Source organism: Dysidea avara, chromosome 6 (assembly GCF_963678975.1).
Source record: "Dysidea avara chromosome 6, odDysAvar1.4, whole genome shotgun sequence".
Taxonomy (NCBI): domain Eukaryota; kingdom Metazoa; phylum Porifera; class Demospongiae; order Dictyoceratida; family Dysideidae; genus Dysidea; species Dysidea avara.
The window spans coordinates 38,983,195-38,995,381 of record NC_089277.1 but is presented as its reverse complement, the minus strand read 5'-3'; positions in this window follow the sequence as shown (position 1 = coordinate 38,995,381).

The following is a 12,187-nucleotide window of genomic DNA, read 5'->3' as shown; positions in this document are numbered from 1 at the left end:
AACGCAATCATGTCACGTGATAAGGTGGTAGCTTCACACGCGACAGCTTAAGGCTGTGGACACAAAGTAATATAATATGTAATATTATTACAGTTACTTTATTTTATGGGTAATATGTAACTGTAACTAAATAGTTCTGTTGCAAGTAATATGTAATATGTAACTAGTTACTTTTACAAAGTAACTTGCCCAACACTGATGGGCAAGAACGAGTGAGGTATGAAATCATAATGATATTCCATATAATCATTTACAACATAGTAACCTGCATGGTTCAATACAAAACCACTGAGATTGCCTATACCTGGTGATACATAAGTGGACATTTAATGCTCAATTCAGTCTGTATTATTATTATTATTATGATTGAGCTTCTGACAATAGAAACAAATCATAGCCATAGTAAATCCAGGTAAAGCGGAGTTGTGAAAGCATTTATGTGTGGCAAAGGCCACTTAGGTGAGCACTAGAAGGAACATGTTGAATGTTGTCATTTAGACAACCACTTTAACACAACTTCAGCTTGACTAACAAAAGTACAGATTTATATACCTGGGGTTAATAAATCTAATGGTATAAGAGTACAATTTAATTTTTACACAAATAGTTGCTAAGTGATATACTGAGCGTGAGTTCAGCAATGACCTCAGTGACACTGAAAACATCAGGTTGTATTCACCAGGCTTCTATTAGGTATGATGCTGGCTTCTGATGATGCTGCTGTGTGGTTTCCTCAACAATAATAAGTGACATAAATTAATCATTACAATGACATTAGCAAACAAAGGGCTCACAAAGGCATCCTTTTGTGAGAGGCCTTGGATTTCTTTAGCAAATTAGTAAACTACTATACTTTACATTCAGAATTATTATAAAGTTGAGTCTCATCAAAAGCAGTAATACCAAAGAGGTTTACTCCCCTGTGATACAGTTTTGACATTGTGCTTTGTGGCTGTTCCATACCTTGGCTCTAATGTCTGTGATAGCTACCACACTGTTAAAAATAAAGAGTAACCACCACTCTGAGAGTTCCCAGTGTAGGGAGGATTTAACACCCCATGGAGAGTAACCAACACTCTGAAGAGAATAACCATTACTCTGAAGAGTAAGTGACACCACCTTCAGAGCATGTGTTACTCCCCAGTTACTCCTTTGGAGTAATGGTTACTCTCCAGGGGTGTTAAATCCTCCCTACACTGGGAACTCCTTGAGAGTTGTGGTTATTCTTCATTTTAACAGTGAGCAGCAGTGTTGGGAGTAATGCACCTATCAATGTATTGCCCCACCACCCCCCTCGGGCGTAAGTGGGGCTTTACAGCGGGAATTGACACGAAACTGCTGCCCCACTATGGGGCATTTGACGATCGTTCAGTAAGTGCCCAAATATTTTTTGTTGTAACTTCCTTCGCTATGTCAAATCCCGAGTTAATCCCGCGTTGCAACTGGGGCCAACGGTGGGGATTTGACACGATAGGTTTGCCCTACTATGGGGCATTTGACATTCAAATCCCCACTATAGCCCCATATATGCCCGAGGGGGGGGTAGTGGGGCAATACATTGATAGGTGCATAACGCGTTACTTATGTAACGCGTTAGTAATATTATTACTTTTGTGGTAACAAAGTAATATAACGAAATACGCTACAAAAACAGGTAATATAACGCAAGTTACTTTATTTACAAATGTAACGCGTTACCTAAGTAATATAGTTTCTGTAACGAGTCTAATATTACGTAATATTATTACTTCAAGTAACGAAGTTACTAATCTCGTTAGTTATCCCCTGAGTAACGCTTAGCCACAACGAAGTAACGAGGCGTACTGAATGAAGCTTATTCACCAGCTTCTTATTTAAATTTGCATAATTATTGTCCAACAACGCAATCATGTCGGTGGTAGTTTCACACGTGACAGCTTAAGGCTGTGGACACAAAGTAATATAATAATATTATGTAATATTCTTACAGTTACTTTATTTTATTTATTTTTTTATTAATGCTTTATAGTACACACATACAAGCATGAGCTTAGGTACACACACAGATACAAGAATTGACAATACACATGGTGTACTAAAGGTCTGTAGGCTTGTTCCTATAGCCAAAAGTAGTAATATATAAAATAATAATAAAAGAACACATGATAAATTGTCTAAAACAGTGTGTAGTTAATTGAGAAATGATCAGTAACACACCGACTACAGGGACAGTGGTAGTGCAGTGTATGGGGGTTGAGGGGGTCAAAGTTATGAATGAAATGATTCCAGAAGTGGGACTTGACTCTGTTCCTGATAGTGTCAATAGGCAGATTAATGTCAATTAATGGAAGCGCATTCCATAAGCGACAGATCCTTACAAAGTAAAAGTGTCGTTGCTTGTTAGTGGTGGAGGGATTGTGATGTAATTTGAAGCCTCCTGATCTGGCACTGGTAGAGAAGGAAATGAAATGGTGAATGTTGAAACTACTTGTTGGATTTTTGATAGATTTGATGAAAAACATGATGTCTGAAAGTTCAAAGGTGTACATTAATGGGAGAAGCTCTAGTTTGAGAAGTCTAGTTTTATAGCCGGAAATGTAATCGTTCAAAATATACTTTGTGGCTCGTCTCTCAAGATGTTCTAGGTTACTGAAGTCTTTCACTAAATATGGACGCCAGATAGGGGAGCAGTACATGATCTGAGACCTGATTAGAGATATGTATAGCTTAACTTTAGTCAGTGGTGGTATAGATGAACTGAAGGTTCTTCGTACAAGACCCAATGTCTTATAAGCTTTACTTAAAATAATGTCATGATGAGTTTTCCATTCAAGATTATCACTTAATGTAACTCCGAGATCTTTATGTGATTGTTTAGTAATGATTATGTTACCACTAATAGTATATGATGTAGGAGACTTCCGGTTAAAAGATAAATGGCAGCTTTTAGATGAGTTAAAACGTAAATTAGAGGATGTACTCCAGCTAAAGAGGTTGTCAATGTCACGTTGTAACAGTTGTTCGCCAGGAGGTGTCTTAATGTGCCTGAAGCATTTGGTGTCATTTGCAAAGAGTAAAGCCTCACTGTCAGTAATAGAATTAGGTAGATCATTCATAAACATGATAAAGAGAAGTGGACCGACTCAGAGTTGGCAGAGATGGAGTCATAATAAACAGAACATGGAATACAATTGGAATTTGTTAAACTTTGAATGTACTTATAGATTTTAGAGTTGCTGTAGGAAAAGTTAGATATCAAAGTAGATTCATAGTCGGCCTTAGCATTGCTTATTTCAGCTTGGAGTAGTGTTTCGTTATGGGTAATATGTAACTGTAACTAAATAGTTCTTTTTACAAAGTAACTTGCCCAACACTGGCTACCAGCATCCTAAAGAGCCAGCTGTCCCACATTAAGTTAGTATTGCTGTGAAACTCTTTAAAAGCCAGAACTATTTAGCTATCAAAAAGTGGTTTGATATGAGCAAGAACAAAATTAATGAGCGACGAGGCTATATAATGTATTTCCACATGTTTACTACATGAAAACATGTGACATTACTGGCTTTTACTGGTGGAGATTTATAGGTAAACATGAACCAACTGTAATCCTATAGCTGATCAGATTGTAGTACATACACTATCTAATGGTAGGGTCCGCAAACCGAAAAATCGATATCTTCAAATCGACTAACAAACTATAGTCATGTGTAGGGGTAGGTCTAATCAAGAAAACACTAGAGTGGCAGCAAATTTCGTCCATGTCTTCTAGTGAAAATAACGCGAAATACCTTGAACTCGATCGATTTTTCGTCGTCGTAATTTACAATGTTATTCTTTTGGGCCAAAACTCTCTCTCGAGTTTTGAGAGGTTGTCCACTCTTACTTTGGAGTATAGGTAGTTTAATATAATTAATTAATATTTGGTAGTGGTGTCGCGCCCATCGCCGATCGGCGAAAAAAAAGACGTTTCGTGATCTGGAGCACAGCAGACTTGCAGGAAATACTGCAACACTTACTGCAGTGATCACCTCCAAGTCAAGTACCTGTGTGCAGAATATGGTGTGGATTGAAGTTTGTTGGCCATCTGGCTGAGACCAGCCTCGCCTGATTTAGCAAAAATTCCTCCGCCATCCAACAAATACTGCAGTCTCGTGCACATAAGCACCTTTAAGTGTGTTGAATTATGGAAATGATTACTCAGTACAAGTACAAACTTCCAGCGAAGGCTAGATTACGAACATTTTAATCAATTACGGCGTGCGAAACGCGATTTATTGCACAAAACCAAGGCTCTCGTAACTATAATATATAATTTTACAAAAATATTGTGAAATATACTTGATAACTACTCTGAGTGCAGTTAAATAAGCATGTTTGTGATTGTTAATTAATTTCAGTGACATTATGTATTAAAATCAATTTCTAACTGTTCTATAGGAATATCTGACTGCTCTATTGGAGAGTTTCCTTCATGCAAGTTATACATATTATGGCTATGTGGCGTTGGTGTAAATTGACCTATATAATTAATTTTAATGCTGGCATATTGCATGCTATAGTAAAATCATTGTGCCTTTTTCTGAAACTCTTCTTCCTCATATATACTCAACAGGGTTAAAGGTATAGTCTAGACATAGCATCTGCATTTTCATTTTGATATACAATGTACTATTTGGTATGTATAATACTGATCCTACTTATACATGGAGGCAGTATTAGCAACAATTATAGTAACTATCAAAAGCAGAAACCAAGGGTTTGCTCCAATTCCATAGTTGATGGTAGGGAAGAGTGGCTCTGTTGACCGGCTACTGTAAGGATATGTAAAATAAAATCAAAAGTTGAGATATACGCCTAAAAGCAATCTTCAAGACAACAGTTTAATGCACGTACATATTTGTATATCCTATATCTGTGTGGGCCGCTCTTATACATTCCATGTAATGTTCCAAACTACTAAAATTCTACCTCAAACACTTCAAAATCAGGACCCTGTACAGGACAAATTTTCACCTATTTGAATTTTGTGAACAGATCTATATTAGTATGCCAAAGTCATTGTGATAATTACTCTAAATTCAGTGACATGTGACTACTGCTCTTATTAAAATTAATGTTGATCTAATCCATTATAACTATGTCAATTTTTAAGTTCCAGTAAATCATCCAATTGGCATCTCATTATAACAATTAAAATCAAAATTTCTTCCAAATCACAAATAACTAAACTTCATTTTTAGAGATTTTGTGTCATGGAAGCAACACTATGTTTTTAATGTCTTGCACAGGATAGACATGATTGAGACTGAATAAGTTGCAATTGGTACTTTGGTACTAAATTAGCTACCAGGAAATATCACAGCTTTGTATGATAGTTTTCCATGCAGATGTGATTTCAAGGCATGTAAAACATGTCTGGGGAGCATACCATTTGACCTTGCATGCTACTTCATCTGAGTATCACATAAAAATAGATGATCAGATAATTATAAGCTCTAATTTAACTATCAAAAAGGTGTGCATGATTATAACTATGCTGCATAACCTACATAGCTATAGCTATATAGATCTGGCCATGCACTCAAGACCTCTGGACTCCATCCTTGCTACAGAACTGATCATCTTACTGTGCTCACAGTGATTTATAATCATATCAAGTCAGTAACATTATGCTGAATTCCGTAGAACTTTCATTACAAAAGTTTTAGTTTTGCACAGGAAATAAATTGCATTATCAACTAACTGTAAAATTTTTCGTCAGTAATCAAGTCATTGCTGTTTGTTTATACTTGTTCTGAGCAATCATTTCCATACTTCAGCACACCTAAAGGTGTTAATTTGCACGAAACTGCAGTATTTATTGGATCGTGGAGGAAATTTTCGCTAAATCGGGCGAGGCTGGTCTCAGCCAGATGGTCAACAAACTTCAATCCACACCATATTCTGCACACAGGTACTTGACTTGGAGGTGATCACTACAGGAAATGTTGCAGTATTTCCTTCAAATCTGCTGTGCTCCAGATCACGAAACGTCTTCGGGTTTTACTCTTTTCACTACGTTTCACTACCCTTACGTAATATTAAGCTCAAAAGCATCCAGACTTCCTACTGTAGTTGTTGCTCTCTCTCTTCGACTTTAGGGCACGCATCTAGTAGTTGCCGCGAGTAGTCGACTTTAGGGGATGCGTCCAGTAGTTTCCGCGAGTAGTAGACTTTAGGGCAAGCGTCTAGTAGTGTTAGCGTTAGGGTTAGGGTTAGAGTTCAGCTTTGGTTTCTTCTTCACCTTTAGGGTTAGGTTCTTCTTACTATATACAGCTTATTTCGTTAGTCACATTTATAAGATACAAAAGAAGGGAATTAAGGGAGCTAGCAGCAGTAGCATAATCGGTAGCACATTGGACCATCGCACTGGGATTCTGGGTTCGACCCCTTTCAAGACTGCAATTTTTTTTCGCCTTTTTTATTCACCTTTTTGTCTAAGTTCTGTAGGGTTATGAATTTTTTTTTTTTTTTTTTACCCGGGCTTGATGGACTGCCTTTGCCTACCACCCCCAGCACATAAATGGCCTGTGTTGGACAAACCGGGACTTTCTTAGTCCACGGCAAACTGAGACTCTGCCCGAATCAGCTCCACAATTGGGGGAGTCTTAACATAGTGACCGATGGATGAGCGGGCTCCGCGGATGCATTGTATGGAGGACCGCAAGAGAGAAAAAGATAGACAGCACCTTAACCACCCCATGACAACAGAGTAATCATCGCCCCACTTGTTTGAAAGTTGATGAGCCAAGCGTTGATAAAAAACAGAAGCCTCATGAGCTAGACCACCAGAGGCAGACATTACCAGGGGGGTAAAAGAGGCATGTTCCTCCTCACGAATTCTCTGAGCATACGCACGTTTCTTAATGTTCTCGTGCCTCCGATAACAGGAGGCCAGTGATGAGGACGCATTAGAAGCAGCCAAAGGGTTGAACACCCGCACATCCAAAAAACATCTTTCACTTCTTCCACCCCAAAAACCATTCATGGCGATGTCAAGACGGGCACCATCTTGGATATTGGCAGAAGCAGGGTAGTCCTGCTGTGAAACCGGCTGGAGCTCTGGTTCAACAGCTACCTGAGAGCATACTTCAGTCAACAGGGTAGCAGTTAGATCTCTGATCTCATTGTGTCGGATAGAAGGTAAGCCACCCTTGGGACAGGATAAAGCATGCTCCACTGAAAAGGAAGTCCCACATGCACAGTGAGCAGGAGTCCGCTGAGGAGACCACCCATAACGTAGTGCCACGGCATCGTGAAACGCGGACTTATGCAGTGCAAAGCCATGTTCCTGTAGGGGCCGGGTGGTAAGCCAGTTGGAGGCCCCTTTGGCTGAGGCTAGATCTAAAGCGCGTTGAGAGGAGGGATCTAAGTGGGTACGCAAACTGGAAGATCTATCCGAATAGTTGGAAGATTTGGAATTGTGGATTGCGGACTTGCGAGATAGCTGTTCTGTTTTAACAATAGCCGAATTGATACCCCGGTCCAGAATGAATTGTGAAAGAGGCTCAGTAATGTGACACGAGGCTGAATACTCCTCAGCTGCAATAAGAGTTGGGTTTATGATACCCAAACCACCATATCGAGGTGGAAGGGCAAATAATTTACGCGTTGTGTCATTTGGTGGAGAGCAACCCATCAAAGTAGGGATAAGTACCAGCCGGATGTTGTCCTCAAGGGGTTGTAAAGCTTCTGATATGTTTGGAGTAGTGCGACAAAGGTAGAGCCAATGGCTTGACAAGCCATGAGTGAGAGCGGAATAAGCAGCATGTGGCTGAACTTGTGCGAACTTGGCAAGCCGTGTAATCTCTGCTGACCAACCAGTAACCTTGTCCCTCACAAATTCCTGGACATAAGCGTTTGAACCAATGGCAGCCCCAAGGTAAAGACGGCCCGCGGAAGTAATTTGAACATCAGTATCTGAGAACAGAGTAGTAGCAATTGAATGGAACCTTTCCTTAGAAACTAACCAAGTTTTAGGAGCATTCACAAAATAGCCAAAAGCAGGTCCCTTAATACAGAGCTGGTTCCACCAGATGAGCAAGTCCTGTATACTGCTACAAGTAGGGTTATGAAATAGGGTGAAAAGAGCGATACCCCCCAAGAAGTCCGCGCGCCACACCGTAAGTATATTAACAGGAAGAAAGAAAACTCAATTTTCACACCCATGTAGCTCTGTGATCCCTTAACCGATTGGAACCAAATTTGCTAGAGACGTGCTGCCCAGTTAGGGGAGTCTACAGACCAAATTGGAAGAAAATCGCTCAAGCCATTTCCGAGATACGAGCGAACAAAATTTCGTTTTAATTTCTTTGTTTTTTTCTTCTTCATCTTCTTTATTTCGCACACTTCGCAAAATTCGCCATAAAACACAAATTCGTGCTCGGATTGAACTGAAATTTGGCATACTTCACGGTCGCATTAAGGCGAATCTCCGTACCAACTTTGGTAGGAATCCGATGAACATTCACGGAGTTATGACCGATTATTTGCGTAAAATAAGGTCGAAGGTCTGTCACGCCTACAGGGTAAACCCCTTGGAGGAATCAGTTGAAAATTGATATGTAGATGGAGCAACCATCGTAGGAGTGCCTTTTTTGTGGTTTGAAAGGAATCGGGATAAAGACCATGGAGATATGACACAAAACCCAACCTGTGTCAAAATTACGCGATCGATTTTTATGAATAAAAAACTATTAGTTTTCGTGTCTACCAGGCAAACCGCTTAGAGCAACGAGCTGAAAATCAGAATATAGCTGGAATAATCATCATAGAAAGTCCTTGCAGTAGTACAGAAGAATCGGGTTGCAAATCCCTGAGTTATGATTCGAAAGGCAAGTACGTGCAGCAAATGCGAGATCGAGGTACTCTAATAGAACAGTCACCCTAATAAAGCATTCAGCTGCATTTATAATTTACTCAGTTATATTACATTGCAAGTTATTCTGTAGGGAATTCAGCTACAAACAAGTCACCCTGTAGTCAGATCAGCTAGAAGAAGGTACCTAATAGAGAGTTCAGCTACAAAGAAGCCATCATGTAGAGAGTTCAGCTCAAATAAATCACCCTGTAGAGAATTCAGCTACAAACAAATTGCCATGTAGAGACATCAGCTAGAAGAAGTTACCTTGTAGAGAGTTCAGTTACAAAGAAACAACCATGTAAGAGTTTAGCTGCAAACAGATCACCCAGTAGAAAGTTCCGTTATGAACACATCACAATGTAGAGAGTTCAGTTAGAAACAAGTCATCCTGTAGATAGATCAGCTAGAAGAAGTCACCTTGTAGAGAGTTCAGCTACAAAGAAACCATCATGTAGAGAGTTCAGCTGCAAACAAATCACCTGTAGAGAGTTCAGCTAGGAACAAGTCACCCTGTACAGAGATCAGCTAGAAACAAGTCATCCTGTAGAGAGTTCAGCTAGAAACAAGTCACCCTGTAGAGAGATCAGCTAAAAACAAGCCACCCGTAGAGAGTTCAGCTAGAAGAAGTTACATTGCAGAGAGTTCAGCTACAAAGAAACTACCATGTAGAGAGTTCAGCTGCAAAAAAATTGCCCTGTAGAGAATTCAGCTACAAACAAATTACCCTGTAGAAAGATCAGCTAGAAGAAGTTACCTTGTAGAGAGTTCAGCTACAAACAAATCACCCTGTAGAGAGTTCAGCTACAAACAAGTCACCCTGTAGAGAGTTCAGCTAGAAGAAGTTACATTGTAGAGAGTTCAGCTACAAAGAAACTACCATGTAGAGAGTTCAGCTGCAAACAAATTGCCCTGTAGAGAATTCAGCTACAAACAAATTACCATGTAGAAAAATCAGCTAGAAGAAGTTACCTTGTAGAGAGTTCAGCTACAAACAAATCCCCCTGTAGAGAATTCAGTTACAAACAAATCACCCTCCATGTAGAAAAATCAGCTAGAAGAAGTTACCTTGTAGAGAGTTCAGCTGCAAACAAATCCCCCTGTAGAGAATTCAGTTACAAACAAATCACCCTCCATGTAGAAAGATCAGCTAGAAGAAGTTACCTTGTAGAGAGTTCAGCTACAAACAAATAACCCTGTATATAGAGAGTTCAGCTACAAACAAGTCATCCGGTAGAGAGATTAGCAAGAAGGATCACCTTGCAGAGAGGTCAGCTACAAAGAAATCACCCTGCTTCATCTTTTCTCCTTCCTGTAGTAAAGAAAAAATGATAGGTTAAAAAGCCCTAATGCCGGCCATAGGCCAGCTTTGGGGTATACAAATACAGAAAAGAAGTGAAATCTAATCCAATTAGATATATATATATATCTGTGTTAATTTTATTAGTTGTACTCATGAACACTACAGAATAGTCTGTGGACATTACAATTATTTTGTATTTGATGTCATTGTTGTATATGCATGTGATCCTGTAATTACAAATAAAATGTAGTCAACAGCAACATTGATATCTATAGTTGATATTAGGGGTGCACCGATACGTTAATCGGCTTATCGGTTAAGAGTTTATCGGCCATTATTTACGTATATCGGTATCGGATAAGTGACTACCGATATAACCGATACTGATCACGTGATATATAATTTACCAATGTATATTTATTTATTTATTTTCTTTATTTATTTGTACTGAGCAGTCAGCCCTGCTGGTATGCTCAGGAAAAAAAAAACAACAACAACAAAAAACAGTTCTAACTTAACATACAGTAAATCAATTGTTCGACTAATTACAAGCTAGTACTAGTGTGGTAATATGATTGTAAAAGTGATGTGAACGAATCTGGATCAGACGTTTCAATGATGTTAACAGGCAAGGTGTTCCATTCTTTAACCGTTCTTGAGAAGTAGCTGCTCTGGTATGATCTGGTGGATGATGATGGAATTATGAGATGCAATGGATGGTATGATCTAGTTTCTCTCGTTGGTGGTAGGTAATATGATGGTATGCAGATGGCAAGCTGGTGATGGAGTGCCTTGTGCAGGACTTGTAATCTAGATATCTTGCGACGAGTCTCAAGAGATGGCAGGGATAATTCATTTAACATTGCTGAAACTGAGCTAAATCTACTATAGTCATTATAAATCCATCTGGCTGCACGACGTTGTACCTTCTCTAATTGCTGAATTTGTGAATTGTAGTATGGATCCCACACAGCTGATGCATATTCCATTTGTGGCCTCACCATTGTGATGTATGCAGATTTCTTAACTCTTTGTGAGCAACTACTAAGGTTACGTTTCAAAAAGTTAAGGGTTTTTGTCGCCTTTGCTGCTATGGTAGATATGTGTGAAGACCAGGATAATGACTTGTTAATTAAGATGCCCAGATAAGAGTGTTGCTCAGATGTTTCTAATATATGGCCATTCAGTATGTAATTATGTGTGATGGGTGAAGTATTCCTTGTGCATTGCACTACAGCACATTTGATGACATTAAGGTTCAGTTGCCAGGTGTTAGCCCATTCAGATAACTTGTTCAGATCTTGTTGGAGCTGGATGGTGTCTTCTCTGCTATTGATTATTCTGTAAAGTAAACAATCATCTGCGAACATCCGAAGAGGAGAATCAATATCATTTGCTATGTCGTTTATATACAGTAAAAACATCAGGGGACCCAGGACAGTTCCTTGAGGGACTCCTGACAAAACAGGTACAGGGTTTGAGGTTTCACCATCCAAAACTACACATTGTGAACGTCTAGTGAGCCAGGATTCAATCCATGCAAGAGTACTGTCGCCAATTCCATAATGCTTCAATTTAGTCAGAAGTCGTTGATGTGGAACTGTATCAAATGCTTTAGAAAAGTCTAGAAGGATTATATCAATTTGCTTTTGATGGTCAAGAGCGTAGGATATGTCTTCAGTCAAAGTGATGAGTTGAGTGACACAGGAGTGCTGTGATCGAAAGCCATGTTGATTTTCAATTAAAACGTTATGTTGGTTAAGATGGTTCATAATGGAGTGGTAAATAATATGTTCCATAGTCTTAGCACAAATGGATGTTAACGATATAGGTCGATAGTTGATGGCACTACTGCGGTTACCCTTTTTATACACAGGACAAATGTTAGCTGATAGCCAATCACTCGGTAATGAGCTGGTAGACAAAGACTGTGTAAAGATCACTTGTAAAATTGGAGCAATTTCATTAGCACAATGTTTTAGTATGTATGGTGAAATAAGGTCAGG